Genomic DNA, 25981 nt, shown 5'->3' on the forward strand with positions numbered 1-25981 from the left:
GTCCCCGCGAGAGAGAATGTTAAGCAGGCTCCACACCCAGCGCTGAGCCACACACGGGGCTGGATCTCACCACCCTGAGATCAGGACCAAGTGGAACTCAAGAGCTGGACCCTTAACCGCCTGAGCCACCCAGGCACCCCTATTCTTACTTAGTAATTGCCTTGTTAATTATTGAGTCTTTATTCTATGCTTTGTGCTATCCTTCATGTTACGTATAAACTGGTATTTGAAACAATCATGGGACGAAACACATGTTGTTACATTTTCTTTCTCTGCATGTATGATGGGTCATTCACCCAACCACTGATTAAATTAAAACCTGTCTTGTGAAAACAAATGGACTGGCAAGCTACCTGTTTTAACGCTACCGATATTTACTCAGAATTATGCGTCCATTATTTGAATTAGTGATCTCATTGTTTATTTCTTATCACAAAGGATTTATTTTTCAATTTCTGTTTTAATTCCAGCTGGTTAGCATGCAACGGTATATTAGTGTCAGGTGTACAGTACAGTGATTCAACACTCCCATACGTCATCCAGGGCTCATCACAAGTGCCCTCTGAAACCCCATCACCCATTTCACCCATCCCCCATCCCTTAAGGATAATGTTTTGTAATATATTTTAAAATGTATCTATAAAAATATTTGTCCAAAACAATAAAACTGATAACTTCAAGATTTCTTCTTCACAGAGAAACCTAGATGATTCAGTGAAAAAACCTAATTTATACTGTAACTTTGAGAGTAGACAAAATTGGCAGGCTCTCTGTTTGTCAGATTTCCTTTACTAAAGGGCCCTCAGCCTATCCTGAAAAGTGTTTTCTCTGTAACAGGATTTACAGTCTGATTCTTATTGTCTCCCACAGAGACCTCACTTGCGTTCTAAAGGATTTGGGATTTGGGATTTTTCCTCCAAACTCCGTCTTCTCAGTATCTGAGAACAGAAACCATAAATGACACCTCTGACCTTCTGAAATTGAGAACCTCAGTTCTCATTTAGAAAATAAGGAGGACTGGTCTACACGGCCCCCAAGTCCCTTGCAGTTCTGAAAATTTACCAAGAGAGTCAGGAGAATTTGAAGAAGCCCCTGGTCTTCTGATTCATCTCTTCACAGCCACAAGTATTCCCTAAACCAATGCCCACGGTCTTTTGAACATTCCACCTTCTCAACCAGTTCAGAGCCTCTTAATCTGTTTGAAATGAGCAATGCCTTGCTTTTTTTTTTTTAATATTTTATTGATTTATTTGACAGACAGAGATCACAAGTAGGCAGAGAGGCAGGCAGAGAGAGAGGAGGAAGCAGGCTCCCCACTTAGCCAGAGAACCAGATGTGGGGCTCGATCCTAGGACCCTGGGATCATGACCTGAGTCGAAGGCAGAGGCTTTAACCCACTGAGACACCCAGTATTTATTTATTTGAGAGAGAGAGAGAGCATGAGCAGGAGGGAAGAGAGAGGGAGAAACAGACTCCCTGCTGAGAAGGGAGCCCAACGTGAGGCTCAATCCCGGGACACTGGGATCATGACCTGAGCCTAAGGCAGCCGATTAACCAACTGAGTCACCCAGGTACCCCAATACCTTGCTTCTAAGATGCTCATATCATGGTACAGAAATAGCTTGGGTTTAAGAAATCAACAGATCTTTGTTTAAATCACGCCCTGGCTGCTAACTAACTGTGGCACCTGGATGATTGCTTCATACTCTTCGTGTCTCAATTTTTACCATCTAAAATGATGCAGGTTATAGTAAAAGGATAGTTTGGTGTGGTAAAAAGACCATAAAAACTATACCTGAAAGTCTCTGCGGCTGACCCATAATAGGGATACAAAGCAAGCATTTTTTTAAATTTTTATTTATTTATTTGACAGACAGAAATCATAAATAGGCAGAGAAGCAGGCAGAGATAGAGGGGGAGGCAGGCTCCCTGCTGAGCAGAGGGCCCGATGCGGGGCTCGATCCCAGGACCCCGAGATCATAACCCGAGCCGAAAACAGAGGCTTAACCCACTGAGCCACCCAGGCACCCCCAAAGCAGGCATTTTTTAACTGAATGAACACTGTCTCTCTCAAGGAAATTTTCTTCTAACCAGGCTTGCTGCTTTCAGACTGTACCTCTTTCTAATGGTGAAATTTTAAGTAACAAACACTGATATGCATGGATGCTATTTTTTCACAAGGGAAACATCCCCAAATTTTCATGTCACTGACTCTTCCTGGACTATTAGAGTCCTGCTGCCTAAGTTCCTGCATCTACCAAATCCTTCCATTAACCAGGCATCTTCTTGATAACGTGGACCTCTTGAAAAATACGGTCAAGGGGAAAAATTAAAATCAACTGAAAACAATGACCATAACAAGAAAATAACATTTAATGAAAATGAGGTAGATTCGTTGGCTAACTGAGGCCACAGTCAAGAGATATCATTTCTCCAAGATAGAGTCTTAAAGAGTCTTGGAGAAAAGAAAAATGTAGCACTAATTGGAGGGGGAAGAAACCTGAGGTAGCATATGTATGTATCTCTAAAACGAGGTATCATGACTTAGTTTCCTATGGACCATGGTCTATCTTTCTGCACAATCACTCTGGATCAATAGAAGTTCACAACAAACACTCTCAGGGGAAGAAAAAAGCTTTGAAATTCAAGTCTTGATATTTATCTTCCTCTTAAAAGAAATACAATGCATGTGATCATGGCTAAAATGAAGAGCAGTAAGTCACTTCACAGCATGTTCATTAAGCATTATGCTTAATGTACTTTTTAAAAAATAGGTCCCTATAAGGCCTCATCCAGAAAGAAGAAGCACAGATTTTGAATCCTATGTTAAATTTCCCCCAGCCTTAGATACCCGACCACATTTTGGTCCCCTAAAATTACACCTGTAAATAGTTTTACAGAACTTGCATACTCTAAGAGTTTCATTTTGTGGGTAATATTTTATTGACCCATTCCATATTTACAAGTGATATCTACCTTTATTTCTTGTTTACACCATTTATTATTTAAAAAAAAAAAGAAGAAGAAGAAGATAACCTCTCTGGGAAATATACAGTAAGAATTTTTCTCTTAAAATGTGCCATTTCAATTTAATTTGAATGTGAGGGGCAGAGAACTGGCTCCCAATCTAACATCTTGAGCACCTACATGCTCCCAACTCTGCACTATGTAAGGCACTTAGCATTTGGGATATGAAAGAATAAACATATTCTAAATAGTGCCTCTCCAAAGCTGGTGCGTAGACCGCCTGCATCAGATGCTTACTTAAAAGGTTGACATTTTGCCCCCCACTTAAAACCCCTGGGATCAGAATCTCTGGATATGCATCTCGGATGTCTGCATTTTCAGTAAGCTGCTGGGGTAAATCTTAGAAATGTCATTATAGAAAAAATACACCTGACTTCAGGGGATGTTAACCTCAGGAACACAACCCAAGTGAAACTTGGTGAAAACTTCTCACCACAGGACCAAGGTCCCTTGTGAAGCAATCTCTTTCCTCTACAACCTACCCCAGCCTTCAGCTCAATACTGACCCATGACACCAAACCATATACTCAACTTTCAGCAGCATATGCCCGGCTCTCGCCTGCCTGACCCTTCACCAGCCTAAATGTGGATTCTTCCGAAGCCCCGATGACACCCTCCCCTGCTTCCTTTCCCAACAGTGCCCAAACCTTGTCTCCACAGTCAGGTAAAACGCTTATTCTTCTGACTTTTTCGTTAGCATCTTTATTTAAATAGAATTCACATACCGTAAAATGCACCCATTTAAACAGACAGATGTACGACCTACGTTTAAAAAGTTTTACCACCCCAGAAAGAAATACCACACAAATCAGCAACGATTCTAGATCTACTACCCCCACCACCCTACCCTCAGAGATGTCTCGTTTATTTTCTCTTGCAGCAGTTGGACACATTTCATACCCATGGTAGCTGCAATGTTTCCAGCTACTTCCTCAGACACCTGCCTTTCTGACCAAACTTCTAGAGACTGAGTTTCCAGGCCCTGGCCCTGAGCACGGCACAAAAGGAATGATGGGTAACGGATCCTTCCGGAGTCCTTCATCAATATTCCTTTTGCTTTCCGTCACAGGCAAGGAGAGACCGAACTTGGGCGTGCTGTCTCCCCTTCAATGGAAAGGATTAACCTGGATCCAGGGAGTCGGGCTCAGACAGGATGGGAGGAGTGTGGCAAACCAAATGGTAGCATATACCACAGACACTGCTACTAGAACTTGGGGAGCCCGTACATTTTCATTCTTGACCTTGACCTCCAGCACCTGTGGACTCTCCCTGGGCAAGGGGCCCAGAGTCAACAGGTTGCGCAGAGCCTCCTTCCCCGTAGGTATCCCCAGTTTGGAAAAAGCAACCTTTCTTCCCTTTAATCTTTATCAAAATTTCTACTGCCTAAAAGCTCCTCATATCACAGTGATGTGATTCTGAACACGTCAAGTGACTGACAGAACCGATTAAAAAATTAGGCAAGATATCAGCCATTAAGTAAAATTATAACACGTGTGCCTCAAGAAGCTTCACAAAGAACCATATTAAAAAGAAATAATTAAATGACCCAAGGATTGCTACAAGGGGCAATGTTGTCACTGTTAATGTTTTTCTGAGTGGTCCTTTAAGGTAGCTCTCTCTGAGGCCAAATACACATATACGTACACAGATATCCATATGTATATAAATATTATCTGTACTTCATCATATCATGTGCAGATTTTTTCATTTCAGCAAATAAACAACTATAGCATCCATTATATATATGTATTTATATTATGTATACTAATTATATGTATTTCATATATATAATGCACAATTACTGGGCTATCCCATTGAATTACATTTTTATAAAGAGAATTTCTGCAGCACAGCATATCGGGTTTTATGTTTTGATCAGTGGTGTCAGTGTGCTCCACAAAAGGCTGTGTACCTTTATCCTCTGGTCGGCAGGTGTATACATGGCCACCACCTCCCTAGACTCCGGCCAAGATGGCATTTTCATTGTACTTTGAGTATTTCACAACAGGCAAGAAGCAAAGCATGGCCTTTTGACACTGCTGTGTCAACTGTCAAATCAGGGTTCTATTAACCTTTTTATTACAAGTGATGCTGCAAAAACCTCTCTGTTGCTTTCATCATCCTTGAACCTCTCTCCGTCCCTGACCTGTATCTTCCTGTGAGTCCACACGCCACCTCTGTGGCAAACACGGGGGTCAAGGCAGCTGTGGGATACACGCATTGCCTAATAATCAGAAGTATGGAAATGACAGCGTTCTATGTTTTTAAGGACCCATCAAAACAGAAATACAAAATTTACATTTTATTTGCATTTCTTCAGTTCATATTTTTACCGATCTTTATATTTCTTTTCTGAAGTTCAGTAAATACTTGCCTATGAGGATATTTACCTTGTGATTTTAATACAGTTTTTTTCCACTGATTTTAAATGCCTTTGTCATCACATATTAACATCCATATATACATGACATATTTATTTCGGGACTCTCTATTCTTTGCATTACCATACTATTTTGAATTGTGTAACTTTCTAATGAACCTTAGTATCTATTAGGGCATAACCCCTCCTTCGGGTCTGCCTGATAGTCTTTCACTTGTTTTACACATTTTTTTAAAAAGGACTTTAAAACCACTTGACATTTTTTTTTTTTAAACCCTAGCCAAATTTTGTTTGATTTCTCTCACTGAATGCACAGATGAGTGAATTGGAGAAATCATATCTTCAGGGCTTTAAACTACACGGTACGTCGCAGCAATAGGAGCAAGAGCGCAAAGTATAACACAGGGGTAATCAAATGTTTAGTATGGGCGAGAGGATCTTTCAGACACTTTACATCATTATCTTTTATCCATCACAACTCTGCAAATGGAAGGTTGCTTATCATTACCGTTTTACAGTTGGGAAACTGAGGCACAGAAATTTTTGTCAACTCATCCATGGTCAAACGACCAGTGAACCCTGGAGCCAGCATTCCCCCCTACTATCCTGAGGGGAGCTCCTACGTGGACAACTTTGCAACTAGAGTATACCCACCATTCCAGTCTGTTTTTAATAGCTTTATTTTTTTTAAAAAAAATTAAGATTTACTTATTTATTTGACAGAGAGAGATCACAAGTAGGCAGAGAGTCGGGGGGGAAGTAGGATCCCCACTGAGCAGAGAGCCCAATGCGGGGTTCGATCCTAGGATCCTGGAATCATGACCTGAGCTGAAGGCAGAGGCCTTAAACCACTGAGCCACCCAGGTGCCCCTGTTTTTAGTAGTTTTAAATGTTCTTCAGCCCAACGCTGTACAGATCTTGTTGAACTTATATCCCCACACTTCATGTTTTCAGCTGCAGTTTTTGTTTTCAGTTTTCAATTATTACATGCCCTTAATACATTTTTTTTTAAATCAACATTATGCATATTATCAAGTATTTATTTGGTAGGTGGCCAAATTATTGAATGCTCATTGTTTCTAGTTATACTTTCAGTTGCTTTCTGTTTCCAACAATTACTATTGTCTTTAAATAATAAAGTGTGAGTGATTTATTGTTTCCAATATTTATACTTCTAGAGTTTCTATTGTCTGATTCTTTTGCCTAACAATTATATAACTGTATATAACAATGGTTTTATTAGAAACCAACATTAAAATTTAATGCAGGGCGCCTGGGTGGCTCTGGTTAAGCATCTGCCTTTGGCTCAGGTCATGATCCCAGGGTCCTGGGATCGAGCCCTGCATTGGGCTCCCTGCTCAGCGGAGAGCCTGCTTCTCCTTCTGTCCTTCCCCCCACTCATGTTCTCTCTATCTCTCTTTCAAAAATAAACAAATATTTACTAAATGTATTTACTGCAATGGTCAAATGATTTTTTTTACACTTTACTGCTATTATTGATCAGGTTAATTTAAAAAATTAATTCAGAAAATTTTCTCCTTTGTCTAGACTCCCCAACAGTTACAATAGCTTAGGCTTCCTGACCACTGAAGGAATTCAACAATATCTCTTCCAAGTAGGAATCTTTTTTGAGGGGATAGCTCAATAGCAATCTTCTTATTGGTAAATTTATATTTTATAGGAGTTACTGGGACAATTCTTCCAATTTACAGCCTTAAAATATCAATTCGATTCAGGTTTCCCCTTCATCATTTCCAATTTTATGTGTTTTCTCATTATCTTCTCATATTTTTTTGATCAGGCAAATGTCCTACATTTTATTTATTCAAAGAATAAATTTTTGAATCTTATTCAGGAAATGTTTCCTAATTTATATTCAAATTCTGTTATTTCTCTTAACTCGTTAAATTACCTACTAGACTTGTTAAATCATTCTTTGTCGTTTCCTTCAATTATTTTGTTGATATTTTTCAACTAAATTATTTTCTTTACTTTCATTTTTGTGTCATCGTAAAGTACTTCAGATACTGAGCTCCTTTTAATTACATTTTGGTTTACACCCATCAAATTTGTATGGTTTCTTTTTTTTTTTTTTTCATTTCCACAAATTTTGCAGGGTTTTTTACTGTTATTTTCTAAATAGTCTGCAATGACAGTTTTGTTTTATTCTTTGGGGTTAATTATTTCTAAATTTATTACTTTATTGCTTTATTTTTAAACTAGAGAATAGTCTACTATTACCAATTTTTCAAAACGCATTGGGGAGGGCTTTTCTTTCTTGCCTCTGTGTGCGTGTGTGTGTGTGTGTGTGTGTGTGTAGTTAAACGTATGGTAACATGAGATGTATATCTTGCTTCACAATAAACTTTTATTTTGTATAATACATTAGTTTGCTATTCATCTTTTGGGTAATCTTATTAATTACATCAGAAACTTTGCTACAATTTAATTCTTGTGTATTAATCATTCATAAACTAAAGTGTGCTGAACGCAAATACTCTGTGTGTCTCTCACTCTTCCCTATATTTAGCAGTTGTTTTTTTTTTTTTTAAGATTTTACTTATTTATTTGACAGAGAGAGATCTCAAGTAGGCAGAGAGGCAGGCAGAGAGAGAGGGGGAAGCAGGGTCCCCGCTGAGCAGAAAGCCCCATGTAGGGCTCGATCCCAGGACCCTGAGATCATGACCTGAGCCGAAAACAGAGGCTTTAACCCACTGAGCCACCGAGGCACCCCATATTTAGCAGTTTTATGTGACATTTTAATTATATGCCTTACATTAGGTTATAATGCCCCATATTAGATGCAGGTGGGTATTGCTATAATCAAAAATTCTTCTCTTCCATCTCCAATCACTGTCCAAGAAAGAAGATCATGAAATTTTGTATTCTGTAGCCACATATAATCTACACCCATAAAAATAATTAAAATAAAATGAAATTGGCTAACAGAGCAATGACTACTTTAATTCATAAATCACATATTAGAAAGTACAGGATGTGTCTTAACACGCACCTTCGACTACAATAGTATCCTTGAGATCTACATCACTGAGTGATAACTAAGTCAGAGTCTATCAAGTGGAGTTTTCATATTTTATTATTTAAATCATGAAATGGGGAGTCTAAGAAATTATTTATATTTCATTTTTTTTAATAGTGCTATATAATCTTTGAAATCAAAGATTATATGAATATTATTCCCAGTATTGTTCTATTTCCAATATTTTTCCAACTGTGCTTGTAGAGGATATTTAAAATTCACTAAAGTCAAGACATACATACCAGCTTCTGGCCACCTTAAAATTTAAATAACCCTACCTGCCTAAAGAGAAAGAGAGAGTGAGAGAAAGGAAGAAAGGAAAGAGAATGAAAATAGATATTTTTTCTGTATGCCAGCAATTTTGCCAGAGTCATTGTTCTGTACGATAGCCTGTAAGCAGATATTTAAATTCAAATTAATTAAAATTAAATACATTCCCAGTCCTCACCTTGTGGTTAGTGACTACCGTTTTAGACAGCACGGGTAGACAATATTCCCATCACTACAGAAAGTACTTTTGGACAGCACTGAAGAGAGATGCTTTTCTTCCCAACCATAATGAAAAATAATCCTTACTATTTTCATTTTCAGGTAGGACAACTGATGTTCAAATAAAATAAACAGCATCCATGTACAGAATATTAGTACCTGACAAGCCCAAAGACTTTACCTTGATTCTGTTTGGTGAGTGAGCCTCTGTTTTTTCCACTTACTATGTAGAACTGATTGGAGAAAAGAAACCCTTAACATGAGAAATGGCCATGGGAAGCTCCTGCCCCAAGCAGGTCAAGGTCAGAATTCTCACTAGAGGTGCATTGGCCCAACTTCTCCCAGGAACATGTATGCTCCTCCTTGCTAGATTCTTTGCCTAATACCAGATTCTCTGAATCATGTTAGAGGTTCTTACCAGCACGTGTGTTCCGTTCTCCAATTCATTTCACGTCTCAGATTTCCGCATTACACCTCCTGTCTCTGGCAAAATTTCGCAACCCTGCCAACCACTACATTTGTATTTTATACCACCTATAGAGACAATTTTTGTAGGTACACAGTCCAAAAGACCTGCCCATGTTTAACCATTTAAGTTCTACCACAGTTGCCCATTTTCTGTGGTAGGATGAGTCGTGTTCCCGGAGATGCCCCATTCCTGATCCACAGAACCTCGGAACATGACCTTATTCGGAAACAGGGACTGCACTGACACATGGAACTGAAGGATCTAAACATGAGATCACTTTGGATTTAGGACGAGTATGAAATCCAAAGCCCGGCATCCTCATAAGAGGAAGGAGAGGGGCGGGGGGCACGTGCAGATGTGGAGAAGGAAACAAACCCAAGGGGAAAGTTGCAGGATGGTGGAGACAGAAGGCAGGAATTCTGCGACAAAGCTAGATGGTCAAGGCGTTCCGGCCACACCGGAAGCTGGGACAGAGTCATGAACGGACTCTCCCTCTAAGCCCCCAGAATCAAGTGTGCCAACACCCTAGTTTCAGACGTCTGGGCCTCCACACCTGTGAGCAAACAAACGTCTGGTCTTTTGAGCCACCAGTTTGTGGCCATTTGCTCTGGCAGCCTGATGAAACTAACAACGCCCCCCTCCCCATCGGTATTTCCTCCGGCGCTTTGATCCCCTTCAAAGCATCTCCCAAGGATGCATCAGGGATCTCCTGTGACTGACTTCCCAATTAACTAAAACAAGGTAGCGAAATCTGGGTGAACACCTGAAGAAAAATGTCAAAAACACATGCATGTTAGGTTTCAGGAAAATAACTTTGCCTTTTAAAATTTGGTTGACTGGCTGGATCTGGAGCAAGCTGTTTCCTTCTTCAAAGTTTTGAACTGCCTCTGAGGCAAGAGAAGTCTAAAGAGACTCGATGACAAGACGTGTGAAAACGTACTGTTGATCAAACAATGCTGGAGAAGTGAAAGAAGCTTCACGTTACTGACAAATAAAAGAATGGTTCATTTACTATGACATACACTTAATGATATGCAAATAAATTATTATGCTGCATGATGATGAGGAAAAAGACACAGAAGATAAAAATGTATGTTTTCTTATTGATCTTATTGATACTCTTATCTTGTATTTTCCCTAGCATCCGCAAAACTAATTTTTACAACTTTCCACACCATGAATTTTTAAATAGCCATCGCGTTCTTTAAACCCTATAGAAAGACTCTCACAGACGTCTTTTCATTGGCCCCAAATCCCTAATTCTGTGAACAGTATTTGGTTTTCTCCTAAGGTCTAATGTTGAGAAATATATTTTTTTTAATTTTCAAGATCATATTCAGCTTGGTGCTTACTAAAAATGATAAAATGGATGATCAGTTGGAATGCGTGGTTTACTTGCTGGGAAGGAAAGGAAACCTCGAAAAGGGAACAGGGTGCAAAGACTTCAGCATTTCAGCCTGAAGTGTAGGAAAGGGTGGGGAGATCTAAAGAAAGGAATGATTTGGGTCAGCTTGGTGTTTAGAGACCATGGAGCTGATGGCCCAGAGACAAAAACTTCTCTGTTAAAAAGGCCTTACCAGACAAAAGAACAAATTGCCCAAGGCCCATGGATATGTAAGTATGAATAACTGTAACAGTATCACACGATTTTATTTTAGTGGGGTAAGAAATAAAAATGCATCCACTTCCAGAAGAAGGAGGCAGAGGGGTTAAAAGAAAGAAAGAAAGAAATATATTTACTTCTAGTTTTGCAGAACCAGGTTTCTGCGGCAATTTCGGAGAACACACAAAACATTTGAGGCTGTTTAGAAAATGATTGGAAGGCATTCAAGACTTGATCAGTTAATTTACGAAGTAACCTGCGATCATATGTGTTTATTTTTCTTGAAATGAGGTAGTCTGTACAAGGCAGTGACTCAAAGGGAATGGCCCTTATGATCACTTTGGCCTAATTGGAACTTATACCACCCCACAGCCTCTAGGACTCTAGTTAAGAAAGAGCAAGTATCCGGGTAAAGAAAAAAAAAAAAAAAGTACTGGAAACAACAAAAGAACAGACTAAAAAAACAAAAAAACTGGGGCTCCTGGATGGCTCACTGGGTTAAGCCTCTGCCTTTGGCTCGGGTCATGATCCCAGGGTCTTGGGATCGAGCCCCACATCAGGCTCCCTGCTCAGCCTGCTTCTGCCTCCTCTCTGCCTACTTGTGATTTCTCTCTCTGTCAAATAAATAAATTAAAAAAAAAACAACTGACTAAAGACGAACAGAGAACATACTAGGAAACCGGGAATGCCCCTAATCTAGCTATCCACTCTCACTGGACACTTCAGTCACACACTTGGGAAAGTTTTCACTGCTTCTTGGCTTTATAAGAAAACAGCAGACCCTCAAATAAAGAAATGAAACCATTAAAAATAAATAATCAATCAATCAATAAAATGTGGTTTGATTGCCGTCTATGAGACTGGACTCATTTTTTTTCCTGTATTTTACATGCAATTTGATCTAGTGGTAGGAGAGACCCCTGAAGTTCTGCTATTACGGGATCAACTCATGACGACAGAGAACAAGAAACTTAATCATTACGAGTACTGTTGGTACGGTGTATGTGGAGGAGGAATGGGGCCCTTGGTACGGTAACCGGTAAAAACTGTATGATTTGTGTGTCTGTTGTTTGAGTGGTTACCTGCACTTACATACATTCTTGCACACACACATGCACACACACACGCACTCTGGTTTAGAAGACCAAAGTGAAGAACAGCAGGGTCTAGGAAGTGCTACAGAGTATCACTTAGAAGAAAGTAGGATCTTCATAGGACTCCAAATATATTTGCAAATTACATTTACTAAATATTGGTATATATCTTTTTTTTAAGTGTTTTATTTATTTATTTGACACAGAGAGAGAGAGAGAGTGATCACAAGTAGGCAGAGAGGCAGGCAGAGAGAGAGGGGGAAGCACCTCCCTGCTTAGCAGAGATCCCAGTGTAGGGCTCCATCCCAGGACCCTGAGATCATGACCTGAGCTGAAGGCAGAGGCTTAACCCACTGAACCACCCAGGTGCCCCAATATTGGTATTTATCTTTTAAAAACAAAAGTCTATGGAGAGACAGAGCATGTTGACAGACCAGAAGGAAGACAGGCACTGACAGGGAAGACAGATTATTTTTGAGAATATGGCCCAGGATGATCAGGTTCAGACTGAGCACCAAAGAAACTGGACATAAGGCAATGAATAAAGGCAAATCTAATTTGTAAATTCATTGAAGAGCATATAAAAAATCCTTCTGAACTTTACTTAGTCTCCTGAGATATCCAAACATAATGAAAGCATTTTTTTTCTGGAATCCTAAAGTGATTGTGAACAAATATTTAAAAAATTTAGTGACAAAATGGTGCCAAATATTTACATATTTTAAAACCTATTTATCTAACGCAAAAGTGCATGTGAATGTTGACCTATAACATACATTAACAAAATTTGTGTAAGTCTGTGCCAGAATTACAATATATATGGGAATACACATGCACACACTCACACACGTATAAAATGAAATAACATGCAGAGTTAATCATTGGTATGTATCTCACTATCTATGTGCCTATATTCCAAAATATTGTGCAGTCAGCTATGAAATTATTTACCTGAGGAAAGCAAAAAAGAATGTTAACTTGCAGGCTAATTTAAGCTTCATTCCAAATAATTGGATCTATTATTAAATATTACCATAAGATAACTGACAAAAAATATCTTACAACCTTGTAGCTGGCAATAAATTAGCTAATGCCAATAAATCATGGAAACATAGACTTCTTTTTATTCCTACACTATCTTTTCCAAAATCAGAAGTAGGGTTAGAATAATAAACTGTCAGTGGTGACCAGGTTCTATTAAGCATAATTTCAAACTCCTTGGCTTATAGATGAGGAAATTAGAACTAAGATGTATTAAAGAACTGACCCAAGATCACACAGATTTGAGCGAAAATCAAATCTCAGATTATGGCAGCATTCAGCGTTATGTCTATGATCATAAAATATCAAAATTATTATTTTATAAGTAACAATTTACTTAAGAGTCAACCACAACACTATGGTGGTTCCAAATATTTGAGAACTTTGCCTTTATCAAAGCTATAGCTAAACATTAATTATATTTAAAATAAAAAACATCCAGGCATACCCTTTAATGTAATAATTTCAGTTTTGAGAATGTATCTTAAATAAAGCTTTTCATATGTCAACAAAGAGACAAACAACAATAAAACTGCTCATTTTGCTTTTTCTATTATGAAAGTGGTTAAAAAATGGGAAAAAAAGAAATACCCGACTATAAAAGACTTGAATAAGTTCCATTAAATCTAAATAATGAAATAATATGCAGCTACTAAAATGATGCTGTAGTTGAAAGAATTTAATGGCAGAAACTGTCAACATATGATTGGCTAGAAAATCAGAAATAATTTTCAGGTAGATATATCATTTATAATTGTTACCTGACTTTACATAGCTCGCAAAACCACTGTCCTTTAATGTTGTTACCTTTGGATTTGTACACATTTAAAAATTGCCTTTCCATAATTTCACTAGGGTTGTGAAAGACTATCCTAGGGAACTAAGAAGTATTGCAAAAAATCTAGCAGTTTTATTCAAGAGCTGTTAATAATGAGGTGATTCCAAATAAAAGGAACTAAACTGAAATGACCAAGCTCCAGAGACAGGAAAAAGCAAAGAATCTTATCATCATTTCATCACATTTTCAACGTAGACTTTATACAAATCACTTTGTCTAACACTTGAGTATTAAGTAGAGCATTAGACAGATAATCTTATTTATATATAATTGATAGCAAAGCTATATGGGGGTTAAGTCAATTTTGAAGATGCTTTGTAATCTCATATTTTTTTGTTTGTTTTTCTCTGGAAAAAATGATCATTATAATAATTTGTTCCATTTGGACCACTGGGACTTATACACTTTTATTGAAATTTATCGATAAAAAAGAGGGTTTTTTGTTAAGTACTACAAATTAAAATTTTAAAGCAAATGTGGAAATTATTAATATTATAAAATTCAATGTTGGTTTAAATATACTTTCAGAAAAATAAAGTTATAAATGATTCTATGTAACTATTATTAGCATAGCAATTTTGATGCAAATCTTACCAAAACCAGTCTGAAGAATTTGAAAACTTAAGACTGTTATTAATGTTGTTTCTGTAGCTAATTATTTGAAGGTCATTTTCCTTCAAAATTTGTGGAATTTTCAAGTACTGAGATTTCTATATATCATTTGGTCTAGGTCATCATCAAAATTTTCATTTAACTGAAATTTATTTTTAAGTATTAAACCAACCATTAAAAATTTGTTTTATTTTTTAATTCAAATCAGTTATTGTTAGCTGTTTTAAAAGCAAAATCTTAAAAAGTGTAATATGTCTCATAAGCTTATTAATAAGGGACAATATTTTATTTAAAAATTATTACTAGATTTCTAAAAGATATACACTATAGGCAGAAAAGAAATACCACTGGACCATAATTACATTAAAATTAATAAACTTATAGTTTGACCCCTTAGCTACCAGTACAATTTTGAAGAAATGAGTAGCAAATTAGATTTATACAATTAACTTTAGAAAAAATATATTTTAAGGCTGTTAATACTTTTAATGTATTTTTGAGTCAAAGTAAAATGAAGTTGGCAATAGCTAAAATATTATCAACTATGCTTTCAATTTAATAAGCAGAACATTGACTTGTATGTAAAAGTATTGTGAAATATATGAATAAGGAACTTCACAGTGATAAACAGTTCTTAGATCTTTTAGCAAAAGTATAAATAATGATACATACAAAATGTAATTTTTGTATTTTGTAACTCAATATCTACATGTATCACACATAAGAATGCAAGGTATTTTATTGTATGTGATGTAAACATAGAACAAAATTACTTTACGTAAGAAATCTCTATATACCACATGATATTTAAAAAAAATAACAAATGTATAAGAAAGCAGAAAAGAAATTACAATACATCCTATCACAAAACAAATATTATCCTGTTGTTATGCTGTTGGATTGTCATGTATCTATTTAAATGAAAATATATATGTATATAATACATATATATATGTACTGTTCTATTTTATTTTTAATTTGGTGCTAGAACAAAACTAAGATAGGAAGAGCCTAATATTTATAAAGCATTTAATTTGATACTTATCCTTTAAATATTTTTTACCAAGCTTGTGGATACTCTCTAAATTTAGGTAAATACTCTTTGGGAAAAAAGCTAAGGAACAGAAAGCAAATTGACATATTTATTTTTCAGTAATGTAACCACTTAACTTTTAAAATCTATGTTCAATAGGATACCATTATGCTTTCAGGATACCCTATTCTACTGACAGTACATACTAATTAACACAAAAAATTAAAACACAAACACAGAGACCCATTTGTCATTTCCAGTTGTCATATTTGCTGAAATATAGGTGTGCTTGTTTATGCTGATGTTAATTCTGTATATAATCACAGCTTAAACCTAGAAATATTTATCTTCCAAATAATAGAACTAATCCCCGAAAACTCCATTAACAACTTCTACTTAGTTTCAGTATATAACTATCCAAAACCAGTCCATGCTGATATACCATGTAACTGCCAAAATACTTTTCATTTTTAAAAAGTATTGCGGATAAATTTTGCTTAATTAACACTTAATGAAAAACTGATTGGACTATAACACAAAAATATTAAGTATTGATACACTCTACAGATGAACTGATATTTGTAACCATAATTAGTTCTCATTAGATAAACCTTGGTTTAACAAATGTAAAAATCAAGTTTATTTAACAAACTTGTTCTGGAGCCCGGGAAGCAAACAGCCCTGGTTGGAAGCAGGTGTCCTCACTTATGCTGCTCCCACCCTCCCGGAACTGCGGCTGGGGAATGCAGGTTTTCTGTTCTTCCATGCCCACCTGACTGGGAGAACCAGTTAAATGAGTTCTATAGCCTCAGAACATTTTTTTTCAGATTGTCTGTTTTGCGTGAGAATGTTCTAAACCTGACGTTAGCATCAAAGATCACTGTCATAAAATAATGATAATCAATATTTATTACAAAAGTCCAGTAAAAGACCAGCCGATTCCTAAACACCTTGTATGTTACTAAATACAGAGAGTTGAACAGAGCTGCAATACGATTTATATTTTGATTAAAATTATGAGCAAAGAAGCAATAATTCTCGGTCTTTGTGTTAAAAGTATATTAGAGTTGCCTTTAGTTTTGGACAAAGTTCTGAAATTGATCAAATATTTCCAAACCTTTAAAATATTCATATTAGAAAGAAGAAAAAAATCATTTTGAGCATGGGGGCACTGTAAAGCAATCAAAATCACATTTATCCTAATATATATTCTATCAAAATATAAATACTAGACCCCTGTTTTCTTCTAATAATATCAGGTAGTGAATTTTTTCATGATTATGCTCTCTATATTCTAATTATGCCTCTCTCCATCCCTTTAAATCTCCTACCTCTTGAAAAAAATAACTAGAAAAATAGCTTATTATAATAATTTATAAGTGATTCTGCTAAAGCCCTAATTTTTCACTGATTTGATACTAATTTTTGGCCCATCCAAATGTTTCATTAAAATTTCTAAATAGAAGTCCTATAAAAATGTGGGAGATAGTTTTCCAGCATTACAAAGAAACACCTGCATTGGTCTTATCCAACAGTTTTAACTTTTAAATAACATCATAAATAATCGATATAATATGCTACACTTAAGAGATTAATCTCAAATATTATGGTAGTTGAGTGAAGAGTAGGGTGGCTTACCCAAATGTAATTCTATGACCAAATATCTCTAAAGCCATATGGGAGAACTAGTAATGAATGCCCTACTCAATCAGATAGAGGAAATCATCTAAAGTAAAAAAGACTTTTGGATAACCAATGAAACAAAATCTATCCTCAAATATCAATATTATAAGCTCCTTAAATATAAAGGTATATGCATCTAATACATCATTAACGCCATTAAATTAGAGTCATAGTCAAAGGTGGAAATATCATTCCAAATCTATTTTGAGACCCTCATCACTGCTGCTCAGACTTGTATTTCAAGATAAATTTGTAGCTTCTGTGCTTATTCAGAGTCATTCTTTTTTCTTATATTAGAATTGTTTTCTTAGAGTCTTGCTTAAGACTCTTTTCATTCAGAACTAATGGTGCCCCCCCAGAAAACCTAGCTTCAAATAAATATGCATTTTCTAGAAAGTATAAGTGGAAGTCATATTCAATCATACTTTACATTACATTACAGGTGAAGTCAAACGGGCTAGTGACAACACAGAAATTAAAGGATAAAAAGGTTTCATCTTGCATTTGATCTCCACCGACTGATAAAACCTATTCTCTCTCTTAAAGGATAATTTAACGGAGAAAAAAAAAAAACCAATATTCACAGCTTCTTCATAAACTCTCAATCCCTCTATATGTTTTTGAAAGCTTAATTTAGTTAAACTACATGTAAGGCAAAACCTAATTGCTATATTTTATACCGTTGGAAGACCACCACCTCATAGAGCTACAACAAAATGAGTCCTGAAGAAATGGATGAAGGTAAGAATAATACAACACGCGGATGAAAATACTGTAACAACCAGTAGAAACACTTGGTGGTTGCCAACCTTCACCTACTACCCTAAAGCTTAGGTTAAAAATAGACACACTATTTAGTAGATTCTTTTAAAGAACAGAATTTTGACCCCATAGCTTTTGAAATAAGAATCAAAAAGTTAATGATTAAATGTTTCCCCAAATCCACCAATATAGCACACAACCACTGTCATTACCAAGAGTCCGAATGCTATCTACCTAGCCAATGCTTCCCCCCTTGAACCCAACTTCGGGAGTGTGTTACATCATCCTGCTGGCCAGAAAACTTAACTGAGAAAGCTCACTAATGTATGCAGAGGGACTTGAGTACTTTTTTAAAGTTCCAAAATTCAATTTATCTATACATGAATATAAAGAACTGTCTGCATATGAATTTATAGATATGAACACATAGAGAGCTTGAGTTTACAAGAAGAAACAAATACATTTGGTTTTCTTTGGAAATGTATGTATCACGTAAGCAATGACCACACTATACTCACTTCTAACCTATTTTACTAAATTAACTTTGTTGTTCCAAGCTGACTTTAAATTATCAATGTTACCATGCAAAAGGAATTTAATATGTTTAACAAGAAGAAGGAATTAGTAAATGTCTATTTCTTATATTTTTGAACATTGAAGCACGACCTCAAACTTTCAGGATTTTACAGTGAAATCCTTTTGGTTTTGCATGGGTGAAGGGGTATGGAATGTGACATTTTTAAAACCCCCAGTAATTTAATCTGTGTGGCAACAGGCAGGATAAAAATCAGTTCCTTCACAAAGATAATTATATTATTTTACAACATGGAGAGTTCCAAGCCTTCCTTAGTATTATGTGAACATAAAGGAAATGCAGTTTTAGAATGCACAGTTAAGTACTTTCCTAAAGAAATGACCTGATGATTGAGACAATCATAACATATATGTCATAAACATGTACACTCAACAGAAAGCATGTTTTGTTAGAGTGATTCCTGGTACTACCCTTTGCAAAAAGCATCTGCCTGTCTCAAAGTTCCTTAAAATGTTTAAATTGCTATACAGTGATATTAAAATAAGACCTAATTGGAGTCTTCCAGACTAGTTAAGCATAGTTCTACCCCACAGTAAAATCTACAGCAAATCACAGTGAAAAAGCAGAGACTGAACATGGGCAGAATAAATTCAAGAACCAGCTCTTTTCCGAAACAGTGCAACTAAAAACTGAATTTAGGTAAGCCTTTGCTGCTCTGTCTGTTAAATGGGCAGCCTATTTTTCTCTCTTTGCTTGAAAGTTCCACTGTCAGATCTGTGACTGTTATGGTTTTAACTTTATAGGAAAAGGCAGATTATCTCTCCACATCGCTATTATTGCCATAATTACCAATGTAGAGATACAGGTAGCTTCTGAAGATTTTTACCTTTTTATCTGAATGTATGCCTATGTGCTCAGGTAAGAGCAATTCCAAAATTCACCCCATTCATTATTGAGCAATTCATCAGAATTACTAAAAAGTTTTATCAACTTTTCCCATTCGATTTCGGCTACAGTAGACTTCTCCAAGAAATAACTCTATCTCCCTATCTTCTCTGGAAAACACAGACCCAGTTTCACTCAAATGACTCTGAAGTATTCAAATTGATGTTTCCTCACTTTTAAATACAAGTTTATGTGATCTTTTGAATTATAAACACAATAGTTAGACTTTAATTATGGCAGAATGCAGTTTCCAATTGACATTTCTGGACATAAATTAATCATATTATACTCTCATCTGTACAAGAAACTATGTTTAAGAAGAGCTTTATGGAAGAAAAAAAGCTTAAAGAATTGAGGTTTCTACAAATAGATTCAGCCGGCATGATTCTTTCTTTAAATAGGACAGAAAATCCAGTGTCGCTCCTAAAATGAGCTCCATATACTTTTTTTTTTTTTTTTCATATCATCGTGATGGAATCGGGATAAATGAGTGCTAGATAGGTTCTAGTACAGTTTTCCACTGCTCCATCTGCTGGATATGCCTACATCTCCTGCACCAAGTGGCAACCTCTAAAAAGTAATATGAACTAATTCAGCAGGTGGCTTCAAAAGGCTCAAGCACATTGCTTGAGAAACTTACTGTGACTTTTTAATTCTCGTTCCACTTAGAGTTCTCACTTCACTGGAAAATAATAATGACAGTCATTATAATAATAAATTAATAAGAATGCACAATCGTCCCTAAAATACGAAGGCAGAGAAGATACGCTTCACAGTAGTTGATCGAATACAAACAAGAAGGAACTAGGCGCTTCGCTGCAGGTCTGTGCACTGCTCCAACCGTACGGAATTTGACACGAACCCTAGAGGTCCTATAATCGTTCACCCAAACTCCATCCGAAAATTCTACGCACAAAAGTTTTAAGAAGATCTGCAAAGCACTTCCACCAGTGAAGCACAGAAATACCACAAAAGAAAGGAGTGCCTCTCCAGACATGATTTACCAAGCGATTAGGAGCCCTTAGCTTTTTCCTCCGCAGCATCTTTGCGGGCAGCTCCCGTGCCGCGCTCTCGGACCAGGCGGCCGCGCTTTCCCTCCTGCTCCTAGTCACAGACGGGACAATATGCACTGGCCGCCACCGGCCAGGCCGCTGTCCCCGCCGCCGCCGCTGCCGCCGCCGCCGTGCAACACCGTGGCTGCTGCTGCAAAGAAAGGGTTACTCCTCTCTCGGAGGCGAGTGGCTGCAAACTTCCCTTGCTCTACATCTACCTTTTTCTGCAAACTTGTACGTCCTTCCGTGCAGAAAGGCCAAGGAAAACGATTACCGGCATCGCAGGGAACATCCTAATAAAGGGCACCCCCGGAAGGTAAGACCTGCGCCTTCCTCGGAAACGCGGGGTTGAGGCAGATGGGAAGCGCCGCTAGCCGCGGACCCCCCCCCCGCCCCGGGCCCCCGCTCGGTCCCCTCCGGCAAGCGGTGCCCACGCTGCCGGCGAGGGCGGCCGCCACCGCCACGGGCAAGTGCGTGGCGGAGGTAAAGTTTGACAGATGATGACCGCTCCCGGGAAGGCAGGAAGCCCGGCGGCCAGCAATGCGCGCGGGGAGTCTTCGCGGGGAAGCCGTGCAGGGAAGCGCCACGTACCTTTCTGCGGGCGCCAGGCGCGGGGGCCGAGGAGCGAGCGTCGCTGGAGGTGGCGGCCCGAGCGTCCAGCCCCGGCCGCGGGCTCCCTCCCGGGGTGCGCGGAGCCGCCGCCGCCGCCGCCGCCGCCGCCGCCGCGCCCGGGCGCAGGGCCGAGCGGCCGCCGCCGCGCCAAGGGCGCTGGGCAAGGCCAGTCACTTGGCGCAGAGAAGTTGGGCAGCGTCGTCCGCGGCCTCGGCAGCCGGCGAGAGCAACACGTTTAGTTTGAACTTTCCAGCTCGAGTCCCAGCAAATACACACTCACGCACACACACGCGCGCGCAAGGAGAGCCTCTCAGAGGCGCGCGAACAGGCGCCGGCGGCTCTCTGGCCGCGTCTTTCTCTCTCCCTCGCTCTTATTGGCGCGGAGGTTATTGTTTTATTTATTTATTTCCTCCTCCTCGCTCCGTCCCCCTCCGCGCGCCCCCCGCCCTCCCCTCCCCTCCCCTGCTTCTCCTCCCCGCAGTCTGCGTGGCCGGCCGCTGGCGCTCCGGCTGCAGCGTGGCGGGGCTGCGCGCGGCTGGCGGAGGCTGCGGCGGCCCCGGGTGGGGGCGCGCCCGGCGGGGGCGCGGGGAGCCTCGGCGGAGGGACCCCGGAGCCGGGCGGGGCCGGGGCGGGAGAGGACGCCAGGGCGGCCTGCAGGGCTGGGTGGGGGTGCGGGGGAGCGAGAGGCAGTGGGGGCGAGGACTGGCCGCTCCGGCCCCGGGGACCCGGCGGCGCGCAGCCGACGGGCTGCGGCGAGGGAGAAGCGGCCGAATCCCGCGCGGCGACCTCCCCGCCGGGCCGCGGCCCTGGGCGAGGGGGCGGCTGCCTCTGCGCTCCGAGCCCCGGCGGCTTCCTGCGCCCCGCAGGCCGGAAGGCTCACTCCCTTCGCGGCCCTCCCTGCTCCCTGCCCTCGCCCCTCGGGGACGCCCCGATGCGCACCGCCACCGCTTAGCCAGGGGAGACGCGAGTTTGCTTTTTGGGTTTTGTTTTTTTGTTTTTTTGTTTTTCTTCTTTTTTAAATGGTGGTTGAAGTGCTACGCAGTGGGGCTTCCCCCGCTCCCCACCCGTGCTCTCCCGGGCGCTCCGGGAAGGTGCATCCACCGCGGTGCAGCAGCGAGCGCCGCGCCCGGGCGGGCTTGGCCGCGGTAGGAAATGCAGTAGGTGCCTCCAGACCGCAGCCTCCGGGCGCAGGGGGGAGTCCTGCGGGCTCCCAACCCGGCCGCAAGCTGCCGAGCGCCAGGGTCTTTGCTGCTACCGTTCGCCCCAAAATGAGCTCTCAAGCGTCAACTGACCGCTGGTGCCACCGTCTCTCGGGGACAGTCTGCCTGGTTCCCAAACCTGCAGGAGAGATGACCTTAAAGCCGGCCGCCCTCCCTCACCCCATTCAACCTGAGAGCTGGGCTGGAAAGAGCCCATTTCTGATTCCATGAAATCGCTCTGCCACGGGCATCTTCCCGACCCTACTTCGGAGAAGCCTCTCCAACGCAAACCCCTTCCAGGCTTCCCATTAGGTAAACCTTTTTGTTTGTTTTTTATTTTTATTTTTAAAGGGTTCGTGAGTTCAGTCATGGAAAAAGGGGGAAAAATCAAAAGAAAATAATTCTGGCATAGAGCTAGATAAATAAACGCAGCCTGTAAACTCAGCTTTATCCCAAAGGCTGGAATGCAAATCTCACCACTTGGCATTCTGAAACAAGGTTCCTCTCTTTAGCGATGTGTCCTCCACAGTCTCTGGCTTTTTTTTTTTTTTTTTTTTTTTTAATGGGACTCCAGATATAGAAACACTGTGAAACTAGGGTGCTTACCATTATCTCTTAGGGTGTAACTTACTATTATTATTATTATTATTATTATTATTTTTGCTTTCTTTTCTGGCCAAGAATATCATCCAATTACTCTGAAATGTCTATATAAGATACCCATTCCTTAATGTTTTAGATCTTTTCTCAGAAATTCCCTGTTATGTGTAAAAGTACTCTGAAAGAGCTGACATTTTACGTAACTACTTTACATTTTCATGGACATCTGGAGTAAGCCCCCCAGGGGGCAAGGCACAGGTGAAGTTCTCAAATGGGAAAAACTGGAAAAAAAAAAAAAACATACTCCTCTTTTCAGCATGATGTTGTTCTCTTGCTCCATCTGTAATGTACACTTGCCATTTCAAAGAGTACAAAAGAAAAGTCTCAATATACATATCTCTAACTTCCCTTGTTCAAGAAGCCCCATCCTACTACTGAGAAAAAGGGCCTTTGGTAGTTGAATTGAAGACCCTCCTACTGAATGGAACCATCTCAAGAGAATCTCCCCAAAGCAGGAAAGTGGCTCACTGATCCGCTGAGTCCTGGTCTTGAGCATGTGTGGGTTTCTGATGGCATCCGTGCCAGGAAGGTAGTTAAGATTTTTACTCACATCCTGAAAGGACAACGTATAATTTTAAACCTAGGACTTTGCAAGCATTGGTATTTCTCCAGGATTCTCCCCTGCTCCAGAGGTAGCCAGCTTCAGATATAGGGAACACTTATCCTACATTGATATACTTCAGTGGAGCTTTGCATACAACTTCTTCTGCATAGATTTTTTTTTAAACCGTTATCTGAACAACAATTAGAATGGTATCATTTTTCAAAAATTTGTCCAGGAAATTCAGTCATTCCCAGGTATCCCCTCTCTTTACCTTTTCTACTTAGACTTGCTCCCGGTATGCTTCTCTCTTATGTCCAAAAATCACTGCGAGCTGCTGTCTATACTATGATGGCCATGTTCACTATCCCAGGAACAACCCACATTTGGTGGCGAGAAAGATCTTGACGCTCGATTCATCAAATATCATAGTCCAAGATATTGGATGGAGCAAAGAATTAAACCAGGAATCGAAATTAATCATCAGTAAATTACTGAATTTGTAAAATGTCTATTTTATATGAAATTCATCTGTTTCAAAGATTGTATTAATGTTTGTACCCAGAGCATAAGGCATGATTCATAGAATGTAAAAAAAATATATATGTGTGGAGTGAATTAAAATTACAAAACATAGGAGTGGGTAACCTTTTTATTTGTTAAGGATCACTGATTCAGAGGGAATATAATAGTAAGTGTTACATAAAGATTAAGGAAAATGTTTTAAGAGTATTTTGAGAAATACTAAAAAAAATCCATTGTTATGTATTGAATATAAAAATATATAACTCTTGGATTGGTTACATTTATTTTAAAAGGTTCTTCAGTTTCTTATTGTAAGTAAGGAAATGGGGGGGGGGGAATAAAAGAAAGTGCAGAAGGCAGAAAGGAGCTGAAAGACCCAACAAGGAGGGAAGGAAGCTCGTGAGGTGGTCTGGGGTGGCATAGGAAGAAGCAGGTGGGGATCGGGGAGAATGAAAATGATCAGAATCCCTTCGTTTCTGACCAGACCGTCAATAGCAATCCTCAGAAAACTTGTTCTTACATTCTGCTGAAGATCCTGAATTTATGGAGGTTTGCTTAGACCATGGGTTGCTTGTGTCATCACCGATTACATCAAACAAAGGAGTGAAAACAGACCAATAACCCAGTTCCACAATCAAGACACCCGCTTTTTTCTTTTCATAAGAGGTAAACTGAGTCAGACTTGGATGAGAAAATATTAGTCCAGTTTGTTCTTTTTTTAATTTGTGACTGTGCATTAGCAAGTCAAACAGCAACACCCCTTTTCCAGAATCCTCCTACTTGTAATCTGCAACCAGTAATCTGTGTGTGTGTGTGTGTGTCTGTGTGTGTGAACATGTGTATATGAACACATACACATTATCAGCATCTAGTCAGACTCATTGTAATATGTGATCACCTCGGTTACAGATATACAATTTCAGGCTCAAGTATGAAAAAGACTGTTTTGTGGTAAAAAATATATAAACACTGTAGGTTTTTTTTTTTTTTTTCAGTACTCAGGACTAATACTAAAGTATTTGCGTGTTTCAAATGACTACCAAAAATCACTTACAAATGCATTCTTGATATTTAGTGTGCTGCACCTCTCACTTTTCAAATTCTCCAGCATTTATAATTATTGTTAATTTTCAAGTCTAAAATAATAAACTCATCTTTGACACCTATTAGCACATTGCAAAGAAGATGCTCTATCCAACTATCCAGGTTTATATTTCCTATGCTCTCCTCACTTGTCAAAGTTGAAAAGAAAGGATTCTCTTCCCGGCGTTTCCACCAGCCCCGCCCCCCCCCCCCCCCCCCCCGGGTCTCAGACATTTTTCCTACTTCTGGCATCTTTAATCGCTATACTCAGGATGACCTTGGGGCAAAGATCAGGGAGTCTTTGGATAAGTCCTGCAATTCTATCTCACATGGAGACAAAGAAGAGCAGTGGATTCGCTGTTAGCAAATTTAAGGTTATAGAAATTCTGGGTATTGAGAAACTTAATTTGTCAGATAGGCCAGTGCCTTTTCTCTTCCTCTGTGTGCCAAGTGTGACCGTGCTTAATCCTGTGGATATGAGCTCGTGAATTATAGTCGTCCCTAAAGTCAAGGTGTCCAGACACTAGCCTCATCCTCACTCATCTTCTCCTTCTTTCCTGTCTCACAACTTAGCCTCCTTTGATTCTCACTGAGTTTCTTCCTTCCTCCTCAGGACCATTGTCAATGCTGTTCCCTCTGCTTGGAGCACAGCCGATTTCTCCAGCCACCCACCTAAGGCAATTCTTACTCATCGTTCAGCTCCACACAAAGACATATGCTAAGGGTGACAGATACTTCCTCGACTGATTCTGGAAGTC

At 39.4% G+C, this 25981-nt stretch overlaps 1 protein-coding gene across 1 annotated transcript in view; it reads right to left on the reverse strand.

Annotated features, from left to right (window-relative positions):
* TENM3 (teneurin transmembrane protein 3) overlaps window positions 1-21540 on the reverse strand; it is a 2451411-nt gene extending 2429871 nt beyond the window's left edge. The window contains exon 1 of the mRNA XM_082715814.1: window positions 21195-21540. The gene's annotated coding sequence lies outside the window, so the exon portion shown is untranslated. The remainder of the gene's footprint in view (window positions 1-21194) is intronic.
* Window positions 21541-25981: the final 4441 nt, after the last annotated feature.

The sequence above is a fragment of the Mustela nivalis genome, assembly GCF_964662115.1.
Source record: "Mustela nivalis genome assembly, chromosome: 20".
NCBI lineage: Eukaryota > Metazoa > Chordata > Mammalia > Carnivora > Mustelidae > Mustela > Mustela nivalis.